General features: G+C 47.0%; 1 long non-coding RNA gene across 2 annotated transcripts in view; it reads left to right on the forward strand.

The window, feature by feature from the left end:
• The window catches only part of LOC122233146, a 48,752-nt gene that overhangs the window by 11,194 nt on the left and 17,381 nt on the right, over positions 1–20,177 (forward strand). For both annotated transcript variants that reach the window (XR_006210625.1, XR_006210626.1), the window contains exon 3: positions 8,014–8,064. This is a non-coding gene — a long non-coding RNA (uncharacterized LOC122233146). The remainder of the gene's footprint in view (positions 1–8,013; positions 8,065–20,177) is intronic.

A 20,177-nucleotide genomic window follows, 5' to 3' on the forward strand; every position in this document is an offset into this window, starting at 1 on the left:
CCCCCGTTCATGCTCTGTTTCTCTCTGTCCCAAAAATAAATAAAAAACGTTGAAAAAAAAATTAAAAAAAAAAAACAACAGTTCCTTTGTGAAGACTTTCAGACCCAAAGCTAGAAATAACCACACTCTTAAAAGCACTTTGGTTGTATCTCTGCCATACCACGGACCTATCACAGTCTGAAATGTATTTCATTTACCTCTCTGTATACTGGGAATCAGACTGGGAACTACTCTGGAGCAGGAATGACCTCTTATAACTCTCTGTATTCTCTGAGCTTAGAACCTGACAGCTAACAGGAAATCACTAAATTCCTCCACCTGATGGCTTTAGTGCCTCAGGCATTCTTTTGGACCAGGTATCACTTTAGTGTCTGCAGTTTAGGTGATAGGAAGGTCCTAACCGGGGCTTCTCAAACAGAGCAAGAGTATCATGGCTTATCATTTTAAAGCAGGAAGTACACTAAACTTCTCTCATTGATTTGTTTTGGATTCTATTCCGTTATGTCTGCCAGATTAGTGCCATTTTAGGGGAGAGCTCCTTTATCAACATCCTTCATGACTTTGTCCCAAAAACTGGTTTTGCATTTTCTTTGGTACCAGGGCCTTTTTTTCCAGCTCCTTCACTTTAGGGAATTAATGGTCAATGTTCTCAACCTTGGCTGTTTGTTGTAATCACTAAAGGAACTTAAAAAAATGGTAATGTGAGGGGCCCTTGGGTGGCTGTCAGTCAAGTGTCTGACTTCAGCTCAGGTCATGATCTCATGGTTTGTGAGTTTGAAACCCTGTGTCGGGCTCTGTCCCAACAGCTCAGAACCTGGAGCCTGCTGTGGATTCTGTGTCTCCCTCTCTCTCTCTGCCCCTCCCCTGCTCATGCTCGCTCGCTCTCTCTCTCTCTCTCTCTCAAAAACAAATAAACATTAAAAAAATACTGGTGTATCAGTTTTCACAAATTCGTGGATCCAAATTCATGGATCCCCCTTAAGTCTTTTGCTGAGTAGTAAGCTGTACATGAGCAGAGTTAGACTCTGAGAAACCTGGTGGGAAACAGCTACCGAGGGCTGTGAGGTGGACAGAGATTTTGGTAGTCTCGCAGTGCTGACAGATGCTGGATTTCGGACTAGCTGTATTAGAGAGCCCTCACCCAATGCCCTGGACAGTCAGTTGAGACCCCAGGAAGTCTCTGCCTTTCTATCTTTAGAATAAAGCTAACTGTCTGCCAGGAAGAATACAAAACAAAACAGAAAAAGACAAAACAAAAACATGACACTCCTTAAAGGAAGGTAACAATCCCGAGTGTCAACATAGTATCCACAATGTCTGTCAAACAAACAAAAATTACTGGAAACACAAAAAAGCAGGGAAACGTGCACCAAACTCAAAGGAAGAACAGTTAGTAAAAACAGGTCCACAGATAGAAAATGATGGAATTAGTAGATAAAAGCTTTAAATAGCTATTATCAAAATGTTCGTCGATTTAATAGAAGATGAAGAGTTGGACATAATTAGTGGACAAATGGGAGAATCCAAACAGAGAAATGGAAATGACAAAAAAGAACCAAACAGAAACTCTAGAACTAAAAAACCTAATATCTGATATTTTAAAAATTCACTGGATTAGGATAAAGCAGATTGGACACTGCAGAAGGAATGAAGAGCATTGGGAAGGCAAATAACAATGTGGGCATGTTGAAGACTTTTTCTTGATACTTCATTCAGATGACTGAGGTCATCAAGAGTCATAAGTTGTGGTAACTGTACCCTGGATGTGATGTGATGAGAATGGTGCTTTACCTCTGTGGTCTTCCTTTCTAAAATCCTTAACTCCAGCATAATATTGAGGAAAACAACATACAAATCCCCACTGAGGACATCTTAGAAAATAACTAATACTTCTCAAAACTGCCAAGATCATCACAGCCAAGGGGAGCCTAAGAAGACATGTTGGCTAGATGTAATATGGTTTTGTGGGTAGGATCCTGGAATAGAAGAAAGACATTAGGTAACAGCTAAAGAAATCTCAATAAATAATGGACTTCAGTTAATGTAAAGGTGCCAACAATGGTTCATTCATTGTCGCAAATATACCGTACTAACCTAAGATGTTAATAATAAGTGAAACTGGGTTCAGGATACATCAGAGCTCTCTTTTACTACCTTTGCAATTTTTCTGTAAATCTAAAACTGTTCTAAAATAAAAAGGTTACTAAAAAAACTTGCATAAGTGATAGCAAGGATGTGGAGCAATTGGAACTCTCTTCCACTCCTGGTAGGAGTGTAAAATGAAACACCTCGTACACCAGTCCGGAAGTTTCTTATAAAGTTAAACATACACTGCTGATATAACCCAGGAGTCCCACTCCTGAGTACTTAACCAAGAGAAAGAAAAACATATGTCCTCACAAAGACTTGTATGTGAATGTTTATGGAGGCTTTATTCAGAATCATCAACCATCACGCTGAATGGAGGAATGAATTGCATAAATCCACACAACGGAATAAAAGTAAGCAATGACAAAGGAATGCACTACTGATACATATAAAACATGGATGAATCTAAAAAGCATTATGCTAAGTAAAAGAAGCCAGACACAGAAGAGTACATAATGTATCATTCTTTCTTTCTATCTATTTATTTATTTTAATGTTTATTTTTGAGAGAGAGACAGAGAATGAGCAGGGGAGGAGCATAGAGAGAGGGAGACCCTAGAATCTGAAGCAGGTTCCAGGCTCCGAGCTGTCAGCACAGAGCACAACATGGAGCTCAAACTCATGAATCGTGAGATCATGACCCGAGCTGAAGTCGGACACTTAACCAACCGAGCCACCCAGACACCCCTGTTTCATTCTATTTATATGCAATTCTGGAACAAGCAAAAACAATCTAAGGCAGGAAAATCAGAACATTGGTAGCATCTTGAAGTCTGAGGATGGGGATTGATTAGGAAGGAACAGGAGGAAACTTTCTGATGTGATAGAAATGGTCCAAATCTTGATAGAGGCATAAGCTACATGGGTGTATGCGTTGTTAAAACACATTAAGATATGTAGTTAAGACCTATACATTTCAGAGGTATGTAAAGTATATCTCATTTTTTTTAAAGGTAAAATGCTGATGTCTATGTCCTACTCCCAGAGATTCTGATTTTAATGGTTTTAGATGTAGGGTATTAGGTTTTTAAAAGCTCCCACAGCCAAGGTTAAAAAAAAAAAAACAAAACTACAGTTGTAGGTGATTTGGCTGGTGTGGGGATCCTTCATCGTTGTTTGCCCTGTAGATGCCTCTCTGACTTTGATGTATGGCCCCTGGAAGCTGGATTCACGGAGCAAGGAAATGGCTGTTTGGTGGCCAAGTCTACCTGGGGTTGGCTTATCGGCAAACACCAAGATGCCAAAAGGCCCAAGAAGAAGACAGGAGCAGGATGGACCCTGCCCTGCAAAGACCCACCCATCAAGCTCTTCACTTTCTGCCTCTTCTGAGAATGGCCTGCTTATTCAAGGAGTGGATTGTTAGAGTAACAGGAGCACTGGAAGGGGACTCATTATGGGGCAGGGGGACCTCTTATTCCACATACCACTTTGGAAAACTCTCTTGTCAGTCCGCGGGTATCACACAGACCACAAACTCCCACTGGATTCTGCAAGCTGGCCTGGTGTCATCCTGATTTTGTCCTCCTGGTGACTTCGAAAAGGCTGTTAAAAGAGAAAGAGCAGGGTATGTCCATGTGTTGAGCACATGCCGGGGCCTGTGCTGGAACTTGGCTTCTTCTTTCCACTTCCAGGTTAGCACTCTTAACTACACAATTTTCCCGATAGCAGTTTTTCTTCTTTTGAAGCTGACAGGCAACCCATTAACATTTTTAGGACAAAAAAAAACTTTTCTTAAAACTCTATCCAACATTAATAAAACTGCATAATAAAAACTGAAATGATAAATCATGACAGTTATTCCGTGGATGCTCTTGGTCTGATATTTATTTCAGAACAGATGGCCAAGGTTTCCGAGAGGTCTCATTAATTACTGGAAGTTTGGCTAACAATTTCATCTAGGATGCACCAATAAATGACAGCATAAACTTAGACGCCCCCAGATGCTAGGAACTTTGCAGGTCATCTAGCCCAACCCCACTACAGTGCCCGAATAGTGACTGCATGGCCTGAGGTCTCTGCTTGCACGCCTCCCAAACATGAAGCCTTACAAGACAACCCAGTATATCTACGAGCTGGTCTGACATAATTTTTCCTAGTATGATGCCACACTTGTTTCTCTTAGCCACAAAGAACATCAGATCCCTTTTCCTGTTTGCTGTCCACAAGCTTTTTCTGCCACAAGGTAAACATCTCTAATTGCTCAAAACATGCCTCTAAGGATTTGGGTTTGTTTGCACTCAACCAGCCTACTTTCTCTCTCCATCATGAGTCCTGGTCCAATTCCATTCAAATCCAACACAATTCATTGGGCCCCAATCTACAGCCATACCATCCCCAAAGCTCCCGATCTGGTCTAAACCCATGTTATCAAAGCACCTTCTCAGGGCCAGGCACTAACTAGGCTAAGGGCTGTGGGGAGGAGCAAATCAGGATTGGCTTTGTGAAAGAGAGAAGCCTCGTCCCCAAAGGCCCAACAAGGTGGCGTGTGATACGGGGCAGGAGGGAGGACAGTGTCCTATTTTTCTCCCTAATTTCCAGGCTCTCATCTTGCATTACAGCACACTGGCTAAAATATATGGCTGTGCAAGCTCAGGAGGGAATAGAAGAGGCAGCTTATCAAATTTTTGATGAATGTATGCCAGTTGGCTAGGTCTCTACAGTCTAAACTCCTGGGAGGGACAGTCTGATTGGCCCAGCTTAGGTTGGAACTCCCATCAGCTGCCTGCAGAAGGGACCAGATCACCTCGTATAAAAGACCACATTTTCTGGACTAGGAACAAGGAAAGTTCTATGAAACATGAGTGTGGTTGGGGAGGAAATGATAGGCATCTTAGAGATGTATTATGGATATAATTACCATGATATACAACGTTTATAGGTATGTATAAGCAAGCAATATATAATATCCATAAGCATCAATCCTGAAAGATGGGTGTTTTCTCCATATCATAGCTGGGGGAATGGATTCTGAGAAGTGAAGTGAATTTCCCAAAGTTGCTACGTGTTGATGGCGAAGTCATGGTTTGAATTTAGGGCTGCCACGTTGCTTCTTGGCATTTCCTCAACAATTCTTCCTGGAACTCATTTAGTCATTCACTTATCTATTCATTTATTCATTCAGCTAGAATTTCTCCTGCAGTGACCATGGGTCTGGCATTATGTGAGGGCCTGGGAAACAGCAATTAGCCACATAGACACACCCAGAGGGACAGCCATCAAGAGCACGAGAGACAGTTCCTGCCCCCTCACCCATACGGTTTTGCTAGAGAAAGGACACATATGGACACCACAAGTTCAGGCATAGTTGTGTGAAATGATTCCTAGAGTGACCAATATGGTGAGGGCTACAGGATGTCAGAACAGACAGATCTCTGAGCACTGGAGTAGCTGAGGAAGCTTTCTGGAGGCGGAGCTCTGATGAGCGCCCAAGGGTAGAGAAAGGAGAAAGAAAGAAGACACCACAGAGGGCCGGGAGTTGTGCAGATTCAACTTCTGGGGTATTGTTCATTGACACCTGCTTCTCTCAGTCCCGTCTGGGTGTTCCCCTGGTATGGCTCCCTGGCACCCCACCCACGGACACAGCCTAAGCCTCCCCAGCAGATATGTCCCCGCCATGTCTTATTTTCCACCAATCCACTGTAAATTTAATTGAAAAAACACTTCAAACATATAAAAAAGTACAGCAAATAATGCAAGAAACACCAAGATACCCACTATTTTGATTCAACAGGTAACATTTCACCATATTTGTTTTACTTCTCTCTTTTGCAGAAATAGAATATTAAAATCTCAGCAAAATTCCTACCCTATCCCTTAACACTCCCTCACAGAGTTAGTGTTATCCTAAGTTGATGGGATTTATTCCCATATATGTTTTTCTACCTTTTTTACTGAGGATCCACAAACCATATGGTATTGGGTTCATGTTCTTTTGCGAGTTGCCTTATTTCTTCCACTGCTCCTTATAGTTTCAGATTTGTCCTTGCTGCATGGAGATCTAATTCATTCATTTAACCACGGTGTGGTATTCTGTTGTATGAATGAACTGTAGTTGACTGAGCTGCTCCCCTACAGCCTGGTTAGGTCATTTCTGCTTTTTCACTATTACAAATGGCTCTGTGGTGAATATCCTCACACATGTCTCCCAAGAAACAGAGCTGCTGGGTCAAGAGTAAACAGATCTTCAACTTGACTAGGTATTGCAAATAGTTCTTTAAATGGTGGGGCAGGTTATAGGCGCACTTCCTAGTGTATCTGAATATGGGAGTTCCAGTGGCTCCACATCCTGACAGACGGCTGCTATTGTTAATATATATATTTTTAAATCGGGTCCCCCTTTGCCCATGGCAAACAGATGGATCTTTTTAAAGTACACTCCTGACCATGTCCCTTTTCTATTTAAAATCTTTCCAATGGGCCCACTGCTCTTGGTATAATACTCAGAGTCTTGCTCTGCCTGAGTCAGTCCATGCCCACCTCTCCAGGCTCACCTCTTTATCCTCTCCTCCTCCAATATGCATGCACATGTACACACATGCACACACAGGCATGCATACACCCCCCATATACACATACATGCCCACATGCATACATATGCTCTGTGGTCCAGCCAAATCAAATCACGTTCATGTCCCCTAACCTGCTCATCCTCTCTTGTCTTTGGGCCTTGGTGAAGCTGTTCGCTCTGTCTGGAATACTTGTCCTCTCCTTCAAAAAACTGATTGCTCCCAGCCCTCAGCTCCCAGCTTGATGTCTTCTCCTCTGGGAACCCTCCACAGGCATCCCAAGCCTGAATTAGATGCCTTTCCTCCCTTTGCCTAAGCACTCTCGACTTCTGACATCATGGTTCTCAGGACATGGTCTTGTAATCACCTGTTTATTGTCTCCCTGCCCCACTAGACTGTGGACACCTTGCTAGAAGGGCCTGTATTCTCTGTGTCCAGGCTGTCTACTGAGTGAATGTTTTAGATAATCCGCAGGCAGGAGACAGGTCAGGATGGAGCAGAGGCCGCAAGATGGAAACAGTTGGAATCAGACTAGAGAGAATGTGCTATCCCATAGTCTCTATAGCGCCAGCTTCCATTAGGGAAACTGAGGTTCAGCTGGGTGGCTCATCCTATCTGGAGTCCTGCATTTGGTAAGTGGCAGGGCCGGATTTGATTCCGTCTCTGGACTCTGTGTCCGGGCTTTCTCTGCTGCACTTCAGCTGCAATGGGTGGAAAGGAGCCAGCAGAGAGGGAGAGAGGGGCTGCCAGGGAGGGGAGGCTGTGCAGGAGAGGGAGGTCCTGGGATCTAGGACACAGGTGGAGGGCTGACCCCAGCAGACATGACCCCAGATCCTCTGAGCCAGTGAGGAAGGAAGAACATTCGGCCAAGTTTCTAGAACAGACACTTGTTCAGGCTGCCCTGGGAGACTGGTAGGCCAGCCCTCCTCTGGGGAGGAGAAGACCTGTGGAAAGAAGTTCAGCATCTCCCTCAGCACGCAGCCCACCCGAGTGGCTTCTTCCTGCTGCACCAGGAGAATGATTTTTCAAGACTCCCCTCTGGTAGGAGGGAGACCAGAGCCAAGGACAGCTGGAAAGAAATATGGACCCAGTGCAAACAGGTGGGAGCGAGAGCCCCAGTGGTGGAGAGCAGCATGCAGGTCAGGCTCATAGGCCCCAGGTCCTTGGGCATCTAGAGGAGCCCTGTGGACCAGCTCATGTATGGCAGGGCAAGCGGACATCAGTAAAATGGGGACAATGGGGACAATAATACCTATACCTCATATGATGTCATGGATTAAGTAAAATGAAATATGTAGAGGGCTTAGAATAATGCTTGGCACGTAATATGAGTCAATGAACTATTGTTACTTTCTCACAGGCCTGTTGGGAGTGAACAGGACAACATGGCAAACAGACTCTGCAGAACTGTGTAAGTGTTGGTGAGCAGCCTTCTCTTGTTAGGTACTCAGTAAGCAGCGTGGATGGTGATGAGAAATCCAGCAGACAGAGAGGAGGGGTGTGGAATTCGGTGACCAGTCACCCTCCTCTGTTCCCTGAGTTTCCTCATGGGACATTTGCATCAGAGACCACAGGGGTCAGTTTGGGAAAGATGCTTAGAGATCTGCACAGTCCAGTTCTCCAGATACACACAAGGGGACACCGAGGCCTGCAGGGTGGAAGCGACTTGTCTGGGGCCACACACAAGGCATCAGTGGTGAGCTTCCCAGACTCAGATCCAACGCTTCTCCTTCTGTCCCCTCAGTTCAGCCCAAGCGTAGGACAGGACTCTTACAGTAGGTTCAGTGGTTGGTGTTTCTTCCTGCAGGTGTCCCCTCCCCCACCAGAGTCAGTGGGACTCCCACCATCTCTGAGAGGCTCTGCCTCTGAGAGCTCCCTGCTTTGAATGCTCTCTTCCTGTTTTCCCGTGGCCAGCCGTTGAAAAGTAATTGAAAGCCACTTCCAGCTCCGGTTTCCCCTCCAGAGCCAGGCCCCCCCTGGGCCTCCCTTGGAGAGGTCGGGAGCAGGTCAGCAGCATGTACACACCTGCTACCTTCACCAAGGTTTCTTGAGCATTGGGCAAACATGAGCGTCTCCTTCCCCTCAAACAAGCTCCCTCCTTCCTCCTTCCTTCTCTCCCTGCTTCCCTTCTCCTGCTTTTTTTCTAAATGACACCCCCAACCTCCCAAAATTGCCATTGGACTCACCCACCCATCTGTCAGAAGCTTATTCTGAGGGACCTTGGGTATGTATCCTTGCCATTCAGGTGGGATTTCTCTGCTGCAAAGCAGTTGCAGGAGAATGCAGATGCAAAATGCCAAGCCCGCTAAGAATTCATTTATGAGGCACATGTTGACCAGCAAACCCAGCAATTATAGGCATGCCAACAGAGCAAAATTAAGATTCAGGGTTTTTCTTGTAGCTCCTTCCATTTCTTGGAGAGCTGTTGGATCAGCCCATGGGAAGGTCTTGCTGCCATGATAAACTCTCCCATGGGCAGAGGGGTTTCCGATTCATGAAGTTGGCTCACACACATTATTTCATCTGAACTGTGCAACTGCCCTGGATGGAATTATTTTGTCTGCTTTTCTGATGAGGAAACTGAGGTTCAGAGTGGTCAGAGTCACTTCTAAAGATCAAGAGATGGAAGGCTTCAATCAAGGGTTTCTGATTCCACACCCAGTTCTCCCTTACTAACTGTTGTACTAAAGAAAATCCAGAGTTTTAAACTCAGGACAAGCTTCTGCCTTGAATTTGTAGTTGAGAGGTAAAATTAAGTGAATCAGGAGTAGACGGCCACAATGGGACAGATTATGGTAAAGATAGAAGTGACCATTGAATCAATGAGAAATTGGCTGTCCCACTCTGGTCTCCTGCTCTAGGGGAACAGGACTCCTAGCTGGACAGCACTGGCTCCCCAGAGCTTTCCCTGACCCCCTTCCCACACCTGGGGGTGGAGTGGATTCACATCCTCTAGGACAACCTTCCCATGCTCTGCGTGCCTCTACTGCAGTTCTTACACTACACTGTCATTCGCTTGTTCCGATAACCGTCTTGTCCTGTGCGCAGTGGGTTCCTCCTGTGCACAGGACCCCTGGGGCACCATAGCAGTGAGATGCTGCTTCAGGTGAGCTAGTGTGGGTCCGTTCAGCTGCACTGCACAGAGCTCCGTCTGGGGCTGGGCCAGAAGCAATAGTGTCTGGAGGTCCGGGGAAGGGCCTGCAGCTGCCAGAGCTGTAACCAGGGGCTGAGGAGGGGGCACTGTGGGAGTTTCTAGGAAAGTGGGTGGCTTCTGAGGTGGTCTGGGAGCCATAAGCCTGAGGTTTAGGGTCAGGATTCAAGTCTCTGGGTTAGGGACTCCAGTGGTCCTGAGGGAATGGGCTGCAGAGCTGGGACTGATACCAGGAGGGGGTCAAAAGCCCTTCCCTGCTGGCTCAGCTGCCCAGGCCCACCGGAGCTGAGTCCTCTGAGCACCCTGGGGAAAGGCGGCACCATGGATCTGGGGCCATCTCAGCTGTGGAGAGCAGAGACGGTTGGGAGTGGGGAGCCAGGCAAGGCATTGTAGGGATACCCTGTTTCTCTCACTTCCTAAAGGCAGAAGTGAGAAGCTCTGAGAAGTTAAGATACAAAGAATGAAAAATAATGTTTGATTTAGAAATTGCTGTAACCTTCTTAGGGAACCTTCTTCTTAGGTAAGGGGCTGCCAGACTTTCACACAGGGCTTGTGTGACTCCCGCAGGAGAGGAGACATGACCTTCCTCGTGCAGAACAACTGGTTTCTGCTTCCATTCAGCTGCCCGGGTCTATCTGTCTGACCCCATGGACAGGCTGACATCCAGAAGGCATGTTGAGTAACTGAGCTCACATCTTACCAAACCACTTGGATTTGGCTTTCTGGGTAAAGAGTTATCACCCAGTTTCTTTGAAGACGTGGGCTATTCCTATCACCTCTGGGAGGAAAGCCCTCAGTCTCTGCATCCTGTCCCCACAGTGAGGAACCCCAGCTGTTTCACTTATCCTTGGAGCCAGTGGAGTGGAAAGGCTGGTGTATCATATCCTTGAAGAAATGAGAGATGGGAACTCATAGTTTTTACTGAGAACCTGCTGTGCACGGACATGGTCTTAGGCCTTTTACATATGTCACTGTGTGTATGCATTTGCATACAACAGCCCAGAGACATAAAGCTTTACTGTCCCCAAGCCCCAGAAGAGGAAATGGAGGTTCAGCTGCCCTACAGCAAGAATAATGGACCTCTCTGAGCTCTTTATATCCCACCTTTCTGGAGATGCCCAGAAAATGTTGGTGCTGCCTTTTCAGAACTGGGATGACAAAACCAAAGGCCACTGGAGCTGGTCTGGCCACCAGGGGCTTTCTGATCTTTCAGATGCTCCTTTTCCATGCCAGTCTCTACAGGTGACATCAGCTGGAACATCTGGAGGCCTGGCCCTGGTATCCAGAGGTGATGGCCCCATCCTGGCCCAGTGGCCACTCAGTGGTTAGGGAAGAGCGAGGCTGCTCATTCCCTGTGAGGGAACTGTGAACCCAGCCGAGAGGACGTGCTGGCTGCACAGGTCTGCCCGTGAAGGGAGCCAACGCAGTTGGTTGTAGGGAATCTGATGAAAATAATCAGCTGCAAGCTCCTAAAAAACAAACAGTCCGTGATCCAGAGGTTTGAATAACAGCCCCCTCAGCCAGATGGCCACAGGAGGCATGCCAGGGAGAGAAAATGATCTCCCGCCCTGAATTTCCTCTTTGTTCTGGACGTCATTGGCCTCCACCCCTCTCGTGCGCCAGCCACCCAGACAGAGTCTTGTGTTCAGGGAGCTTAAGGAGGCTTTCCCCAGATTAGGATTTGGGGACAGGGAATCCAGGAAAAAAGCGGCTTTCTTGTCCCAGCATGAGTCACCAGAGGCGGCAGGAAGCACACAGCTGTCTGCATCTGGTCCTGGAATGCTGCTTCTTCCTCGGAGGACACTCCCAAGAAGCCCGGGACCCTTGTGGGTGCAGAGCAAGAGGTCATAAGCAGGGCTGCCTTGAGTGGGACTGAGCCTCTGGACACCTTGGTTCCCTTCAGTAGACCTTCCCATCTGAGCCGTTGGGAAGCTGAGCATAAGCTTGTTGCCTCGTTAAATTTCAACCGTGCCTGGAGTGAATGGTGGCCAGTGAGTCCTGCCAAACTCAGCCTCCCTATGGCTCCAATAAGAGCATCTGTGTAAGAGCATAGCCAGCATGGGTTTGAATCCTTGCCCTGCCACTGTATGAACTTGACCACTTATTTGACCTCTCTGAGCCTCAGTTTCTACTTCATTGAGTTTTAGTGAGACCAATACGTAAAGAAATTATATTTTCACTGCATGTAACACAGTATCTGGCACACAGCAGGCATTCAGTAAACATACCTCCCTCCCAGCCCTCTTGTCCAGAACTTTTTGGTACTAATTTCTTCTATTATCCACTCCTAAATGCTTTCACTGATCCATGATACAATATTTCATTCCTGGCTTTTGGCAAATCTTCTAGGTACAATCCTCTCCTGTTTTCTCTGAATGGATTCCCATCTCTCCATTGTTATATTAGCTACTCTGTCTGACAGTATGTATTTTGACTTGCTGAGCTGCTACAGATTCTGTTTGGAAGGAAACTGGGCAGTGCATAAGTGCTGTGATTTTGCACTAGGCTCATTTAACTTACAAAGTTACTTAGAACTTTCCTCCCAATATATAATGTAATGCCACTTAAAAAATATTCACGACGACAGACAAATCTATTTATATGTAGTAATGTTATGGAGCATAGTAGTCAGGATGAGCTGGGGCTTGCTGCAGTAACACACAACTCCCAAATATGAAAGGCTTAAAAGAGTCAGGGGTCCTTTCTCACTCATGCTACACATCCATTGTAGGTTGTGGGGTTTCTGCTCTATACTGGCCTCTCTTGGATAGTCAGAGTTCACCATTTGGAATGTTGTTGGTCACTGTAGCATAGGAAGGAGGAGATGAAGAATTGTTTCCAAGTATTTTAAAGCTTTGCCTGGTAGTAACGCACATCACTTCACATTTCATTGTCCCAAGCAGGTAATGTGGTCTCTCCTAAGTTCAAGAAAGCAGGGACATCCAATCCTATTGTGTTTGCAGGTGGAAAATAATCAGAAACATTGGTGGACAATGCTAATGTCTACCATATAGAAACTCAATGTTTTAAAAAGAATAGAGAGTTAGGCAAGAAGGAATTCTTGAGTTCTCCACCCCCACCATTTACCACTAGAGATTTGCTAGTCACTTTAAAAGCAGAAAATGCCCAAACATTTGCATATAGAAGTTCCTTTTGTCCCTGCCTTCATTTTATTTCAGTGGTCCTCAATTTCTAGTTTGCATAAGAATTGTTATTTGACATTGGGCAACATGGTATATGCAATCCTAGAGAGTTTCAAAGTGTTTTGAACATATGCAGTTTCCCTGTTTGTGCTGAATTCTGAACCTAACCTATTTTGGATGTGACTATAGTAATTAATTCATACTAATGCCTGAATTCATTGTTTTTTTTAATTTTCTTTAATGTTTATTTATTTTTGAGAGAGAGAGAGAAAGCGTGCATGCGCAAGTGGGGAAGGGGCAGAGAGAGAGGGAGACACAGAACCTGAAGCAGGCTCCAGGCTCTGAGCTGTCAGCAGAGACCCTGAAATGGGGCTCGAACTCACAATCCGTGAGATCATGACTTAAGCCGAAGTCAGACGCTTAACCTACTGAGCCACCCAGGCAGGCACCCCTAAATTTATTATTTTTAAAACCACTTTATTGAGGTATGACTGACATACCATTTTGTATGTATGACATGCGAAAAGCTGCCCATGTTTAGTGTATACTATCTAATGAGTTTCAAGATAAGTATACACCCATGCAACTATCACCACCGTCTATGCCATAACCATATCCTTCTCCTCCCAAACTTTCCTCCCACCCTCTTCAACTGCCTGAATTTAATTGTTCCAATGTTTTATCCCCTTTTTGCTCTTCTGTGCTACACTTGCAACCTGAGGGGCGACTCCATCCCTGAATCCAATTGCAGTTAGCATCTGTTTGATTTTGTGTCTATTTACAGGTACTCATTCTTACCAAAACTCTAAAAAAGTCTTTCACATGCATTGTGTCATTTAACAGTTCTCACCATAACCCTGAGGTGCTGGTTTATTAAGGGAACACTTCCATTATACTGATGAGCTAATAGAGGCTAAGAGAGGTTAAGTGACTTTCCCAAAGACACAGAGTACAGATGTGTTGAAGTCAGGTTCAGAGGCTCAGGTCCCACAGACTCCTCGCGCCACTGCTATTCCTATAGCCAGGGCTTTGTGCTCAGTGGAAGCCTGGCTTCCGCAGGGATTACTACTCCGGGCACACAACATTTCTGGAGCTGGACGTCCAGGAATTCCTGTCAGTTAGGCATTTGTTCACAGAATAAACATTTCCCTGAAGAGCTCACCACAGCTGGCCAATGTCGTGGCCCTGCCATGGTTCTGTCTCAGGCAGTGAGATGCCCGTTAGTCGTGGAGGCACGACAGTGTGAGGTACACGTTCACACATGAACTGTACTGTAAGCGTGTAATATGTGTTAAGTGTGCAAGCCGTGTTCTGTGGGGGATCGAAGTCTTTGTAGATCTTTTTTGATTTGTAGGGTCCCCCAGTACAATACAGAATGCCCAGTTAAATTTGAGTTTCAGATAAACAATTATATTTTAGCCTAAGTACGGTCCAGATATACTAACAAATGATTTGTTGTTCATTTGGGCACCTTACGTTTTTACTGGCTAAATCTGACAACTACATCTGTGTGCATGTATGTCAGTGTAAATAGACTTGCTTGTTTACGGCCCAGGGCACATCTGAGTATGTGTGTGTGTGTCTGTATCTGTGTGTCTCTGTGTGTGTATGGGTTCTGTGTGCATGTGTATCCTGGCTGATAAGAAGTCAGAAGGGTGGTTGGGAATTAATGGCTTCACCACCCACAGCTCATTTCCTACTAGGGCAACCCTGCTGGATCAAGAGAGGCCAGGATGGGCCTTGAATGCCAGGCCAGAGAGCGTGGACTTCCTCCGGAGGGCAATGAGGAGCCATGGAAGGCTCTAAGCTAAGGAGAGGGCAGATTTGGATGTGTGCTAGAGGTGTCCTTCTGGCTATTTGCAGAGAACTGGAGAGGGCCCCACAGGAGGGAGGCTGGGAGTCACTTTGATGAGACAGGTGAGGATCTGGGCTCAGGCCTTGGCAGGGGAGATGGAGGGAATGAAGCCAGCTGTGGGATTTACTCCTCATTCCTGCAGGGGTGAGCGATGGGGGAGTCGGAGGTGATGCTCAGGCTTCTAGCTTGGGCACCTGATGGACTACAGGCTTCTTGAAGGTTTATCTTCGTTCCTCCCTCATCTTCAATGTGAGGCACCATGCCTGGCACATAACAGATGCTCTGTGGGTGTTTCTGCCCTGAATGCATGTGTGTTTGAATGAGAGGAATGGGGAACGCAGCAGGATGTGGGGGGGGGGGCGGGGAGGAGGAAAGGTCTGGGAAAGAAGCTGACCTCAGTCATTTGGGGAGACCTTGGGCTTGAGGTGGCAGCGGACCTCCCAGGGAGATGTCCAGGAGGTAGTTGGCCATAGGAGCAGCTGAGGAGAGGGGTCCAGGCTGGAGAAACAAATACAGGGGGTTGTGAGTAGGTAGGAAACCAGACCACTGGAATCAACTCCCTACAGAACATGGTGAGGAAGACGAAGGCAGCGGCTATAGAAGGAAGCTTGGGGGGAAGTGGCATTTAAGGAGCTGGAAGGAGTATGAGAGGGTTCATGGTTGCCCCTCACAGGGCTGCTGGGGGCTACGCGAAGTACCCACTGGGTGGGAGATCCACGAGAGCCAGGCAAGGGGTGGCAAACAGAACATTTAACAGACACTGGCCAAGCAGATCAGGCTGGGCCACCGATGGACGCCAGGTTTTCTGGGCTCCCGGTTGTGTTTGAGCCCACTCCTGAGTAGTTGGATCATAGGGATGTCGGGGGAAGGATGGGAAGAGGGCCTGGGGCAGCTGGGGCAGGGATGGGCGCCCAGGGACTCAGGGCAGCTGTTCTGTACCAGCTAGAACAGAAACATGTAAATATTTTGATAAGTGGGACAGTTCTGTAGGGACATCCTGGCTGCATGTCAGCCCTGGGGACTGGCAGAATCTATTTCATTCATTCCTGGCTATGGCCCCACATTAGAATAGCACCCAGCCGTGAGTAAATGACAGTTTCCATCAGGTCCTAGCACACTGCCTGGCATATAATAGGTGCTCAGTAAATGCACTTTTTAATCTTTTCAGGGAGTAAAGATGCCTCCATAGTTCTAGGGAATTTCCTTCCCTGAGCACAATTTTTCTATTTTAAGGAATCAAATTTCCTTTCACTTGCAAAGATCTGTCTTTTCTGCCATTGAAGTCCAGGGAATTTCAAAGGCACTGGCTGGCAAGCTTGCTGTGGATCATGGGACAGTTGGAGCCCAAGTGAACAATGGCCCAGTCTCAAGGGATGGTTCCTGTCAGGGTCACCCCTCTCGTGGCCTCCCCTTCCTTCCGACAGCCCTGTCATCTGTCGGGAATTAGGGGCTTCTCCCGGGCCTGGCACACAGTCCATGCTGTGTAAGTGTTTGCTGTGATTATTTTTCTTATTACTGTCCCTGGGCCTGGTGTTTCCTCAAATTGAATCATTTCTGTGACTCTAAAGTTTAGTTTATTTTTTTTTATCCGAGCCTCAGACTAATATCTCAATGGCTTTGGATCCCCAAAGCCAGGCTGTCTTGCGAAGACTAATTCCAACACAATCCCTTTCCGGTGATTTTTAAACACTCACACCGCAGAGGAAGGTAAGCTTCCTTCAAGAGCTCACTTAGTTTAGATAAATACTTGGCCTGTGGATATACGAATGATCCTAAAATGTACCTTTGTCTAGGTGTTGGGTCTCAAAAGGAGTTTTCAGGATTCGGCGCATATTCATCAATGATTGATTTGCCCACCTAGCCGTTGCTGCTAGAATGTCAATGAGGACAGAGCTTGAGGCCCGTTTTGTTCACTGTTGTAGACCCAGAGGCGGAACAGTGCCTGTCACATCATAGGTGCTCAGTGCATATTTGTTGGATGAATGAGTGAGTGAATGAGTTACTTCTCTGTGCCAGGACGCCTGGCATTGGAAAGCCAAGGTAGGACACAATCCCTGCTGTCCATGGGCCTGTGGTCTTGTGGAAGGACTCCCCATCCCCATGACATCTACCAAAAATAGAAAGCAGGTCAGCATGGCTGCCCGTGAGGTACATTCATGCCTTGCAGTCTAGAGCTGGGTAGCGGTGGCATTGCTGTTGGGAATACCCGAAAGGGCATTTGAGCTGGGTTTGATTTCAGCAGGAGTTGGTGGCAGGGAAGCAGAACGAGCCAAGGTCCAGAGTGGGAGATCTTGGTATAGGAGAGGAAGTTTCAGGAAGGCCACTGGTTGTGTGGGTCACAGGGTATCAGCTCCTGGAGGGCAGGGGCTGTGTCTGTCTGGTCCATCTTCTGTGACACAGAGTCTGGCACATAGTAGGCTCTTAGGAAATCATAGCACAAGAGAGGGAATGAATGACAGGAGATGGAAGGAAAAATGGGACCTGGAAATCTCTTTTGGAGGTTTGTTCAGCAACTTCAGTTGATTGTCTTCCAGACTGGAACTGTAGATGCTCGTGTCTGGGAGGAACCTTAGGTCCAACCCCTACCATGTCCTTAACACCCCACCAAGTGATCATGGAGTTTGGGCTGGGATGCCCCTCAGTGATGGAAAGCCCCCTCCTTCCCACACAGCTGGCCCTTTTATTTCTGTATAGATGTGATGGTTAGAATAGCCATCCTTATGTTAACCACAGAGGAGTAGCAGGGATATAGCCCTGAGCTTGGTTTGGCTCTTGGCCCTGCCCCTGACTCCTATAGTTCTTTGGCAGGGCTGCTAGAGCCAGTGATTACAAATGTGGGCTCTGGTGTCTGACAGAACAGAAGTTACTTGACATCTCTGTGCCTTCATTTCCTTACCTGTAATTGGCATTTAGTAATAATACCTACCTCGTAGGATTCTTATAAGGATTAAATACATCCTAATGTATTGGCTAATACATGCAAAGTTCTTAGTGCCTATTGGCAAATTAGTAAGTGCTCAATAAAAGTTGGCTATGATTTGTAATGTTATTGCCTCCTTTCTGGCTCTCAGTTTCTTCCTCTTTATAAAGGGAATAGAAGCCCTTCCCTGGCTGTCTTGTGGATTGTGTAAGTACCCAGAGAGAGAAGAGTGTGAAGGCATCGCAGAGGGGAGGCTTGTGTAGCTGTGGCATTTGCCTTGGAAGATCTCACCAGCATGGCTGGCCCCCTCAAATCACTCCCACCCCACCCAACTCCTGAGTTTTCTCTCCACCTTTAGGGGCTAGGTTTCTGTCCCTTGCCATCCTGTATCTTGACCTCTAAGATATATATTTAGAACAATCCCTCAAGGAGAGGAAGGGGGACATGAAGGGAAGGAAACAGGCAAAGTGCTCTCTTTCAGCAGTGCCTTGGGGGACTCAAGGCTCAGGCTTTCTGACCCCTTTGCAAGGGGGGCTCACCCAGCCTTTGAAATAACCACTTCCTCTCTCCTGGCTTTTTCAGATCAGAGAGGTGGGAGGGGGTGTGGAGATTCAGTTCCTGGATGAGCTGAACAGGAGGCTGCAAGCTTCCCTCTGATGTGTGACTCTTCTCGAGGGACCCTGGCCCTGGAGACAGTACTCTGGGCTGCGGCGGCTCCTCTTGGAGTCTGCCTTGGACTCACCGCTGCCCAGCTGCCACTGACCACATGGATTGCTTTTAAGGGGTTTGGCTGACCTTCAACATAACTGAGATGCTGTCAGAGCTGGAAGAAGCTTTAAGACTCTGTTGGCCAGTAGTTCCCAGGTTAGGGGACCTGGGCACTGGGGGTCCTGAGACCATTTCCAGTTCTTTCACAAACCCCAAAGGCACAGCAGATGGCCCCTGTGTGTGCTCACAGGCTTCTAACAATATCAGGAATCTCAGTGTTTTCCTGAAATCAACTCAGGGTGGTGCCTTGGTGTTGCTAGATATAACAACAGCTTTTCATTGAGCTTATCCTCTGCCATTAGCTGGGCACAGCCCTTGACACACATCATCTCACTAATCCCCAACCCAGTAAAATGGGGATGTTGTATGATCTCTGTTTTACTTATGGAGAAAGGAAGGGTGCAAGATGCCTGAGGCCACATGCGCAGTCAGCCAGAATTCCAACCCAGGCGGACTGATTCCCCAGCCCCAACCCTCAGCCACTAGGAAACAGTTTCCTGGAAGCTCACTCGTGTGCTTTTCAATATTGCAAAAGGGCAAACATACTCGTCCTTACTCAGGAAAGGCTATTGGTAGAGAAACTTTCAGATGTTAAGTACAAGATGAAGGAGGCATAATCTGAGGCGTGGTGGGATAGGTGGGAACCAGCCACTTGTGTTGTAGAACGAAGGCCAGAGAAGTGAAGGTCTCACCCAGGGTCTTCTTGGGAACTGGCAGCTGAGACGAGAGTTTGTTTCACTCCAAGCGATAGGAGAACACCTTTGGCTAGTCAGCAACCAGGGCCACCGAGGGGTTCCTGCAGCTGATGGCTCCTGCCTGTGCTGGCATATGCCTGTGGCTCTGCCTGGCAGGGTCTCTGAGCTCCCCCCTGCCCTGCAGGCCGCTCCCCAGCAAGGCTCAGACCACACACCCTGATAATTCTCCACCGGTCCCCACCTACCTCCCACCAGCTCCACAGTGCTTTGGCCTTGCCAGACCACAGGGCTGTTGCATGCCGGAGGGGCCGGCAGTATTTGTCTTCAGCAAACTCTTCCTTTGCCACTGCTGCAACTCCTAACTTCACACTTGTGCATGCACTTCACAGTTTGCAAAGTCCTTCCACATCTACCATTTCGTTTGAGACACAAGGCTGTTCTGGGAACTGGGCAGGGTAGGATAACACCTCCTTTTACAGAAAAGGAAAAGGAAGTTCTAAGAGGCAAGGTGCCTTGTTCAAGGTCATATGCTCAGCTAGGCGAGAGAGCCAGTAGGAGCCAGAAGGTGGAGCCGACTAAGCCTGGTCCACCTCACCAGACAGCTTCTCCCCTTTGAGGAGTGAGGACTCTTGGAGAGCAGTGAGTATGGTGCTAAGGCAGGTCCTGCAAAGAGCTTTATATATAACGATCTGCATCACCGTTAAGGGATAAATCTTTCTTCCTGTAAGGGATAAATACAGGTACCTTGATTAAAACAGTTAAAGCTGTGTCAACTGAGGTTTCAGGCCTGTACTGTGAGAACTCAGGATGTGACGAAAGACACAGATGTTCCAGTTGGAAATGATTTATGTCTCAGATCCATGACTTTATCACTGTGACCCTGGAAAGACAGTTCACCATCTGGGCCTCCGTTTGTATCCATGTACAATGAAGGTGACCACAATACCTACTTTGCTACTTATAAACAAGTAAGGCCATCATGCAAATTCCTC

This window comes from Panthera tigris, chromosome D4 (genome assembly GCF_018350195.1).
Source record: "Panthera tigris isolate Pti1 chromosome D4, P.tigris_Pti1_mat1.1, whole genome shotgun sequence".
Taxonomy (NCBI): Eukaryota; Metazoa; Chordata; class Mammalia; order Carnivora; family Felidae; genus Panthera; species Panthera tigris.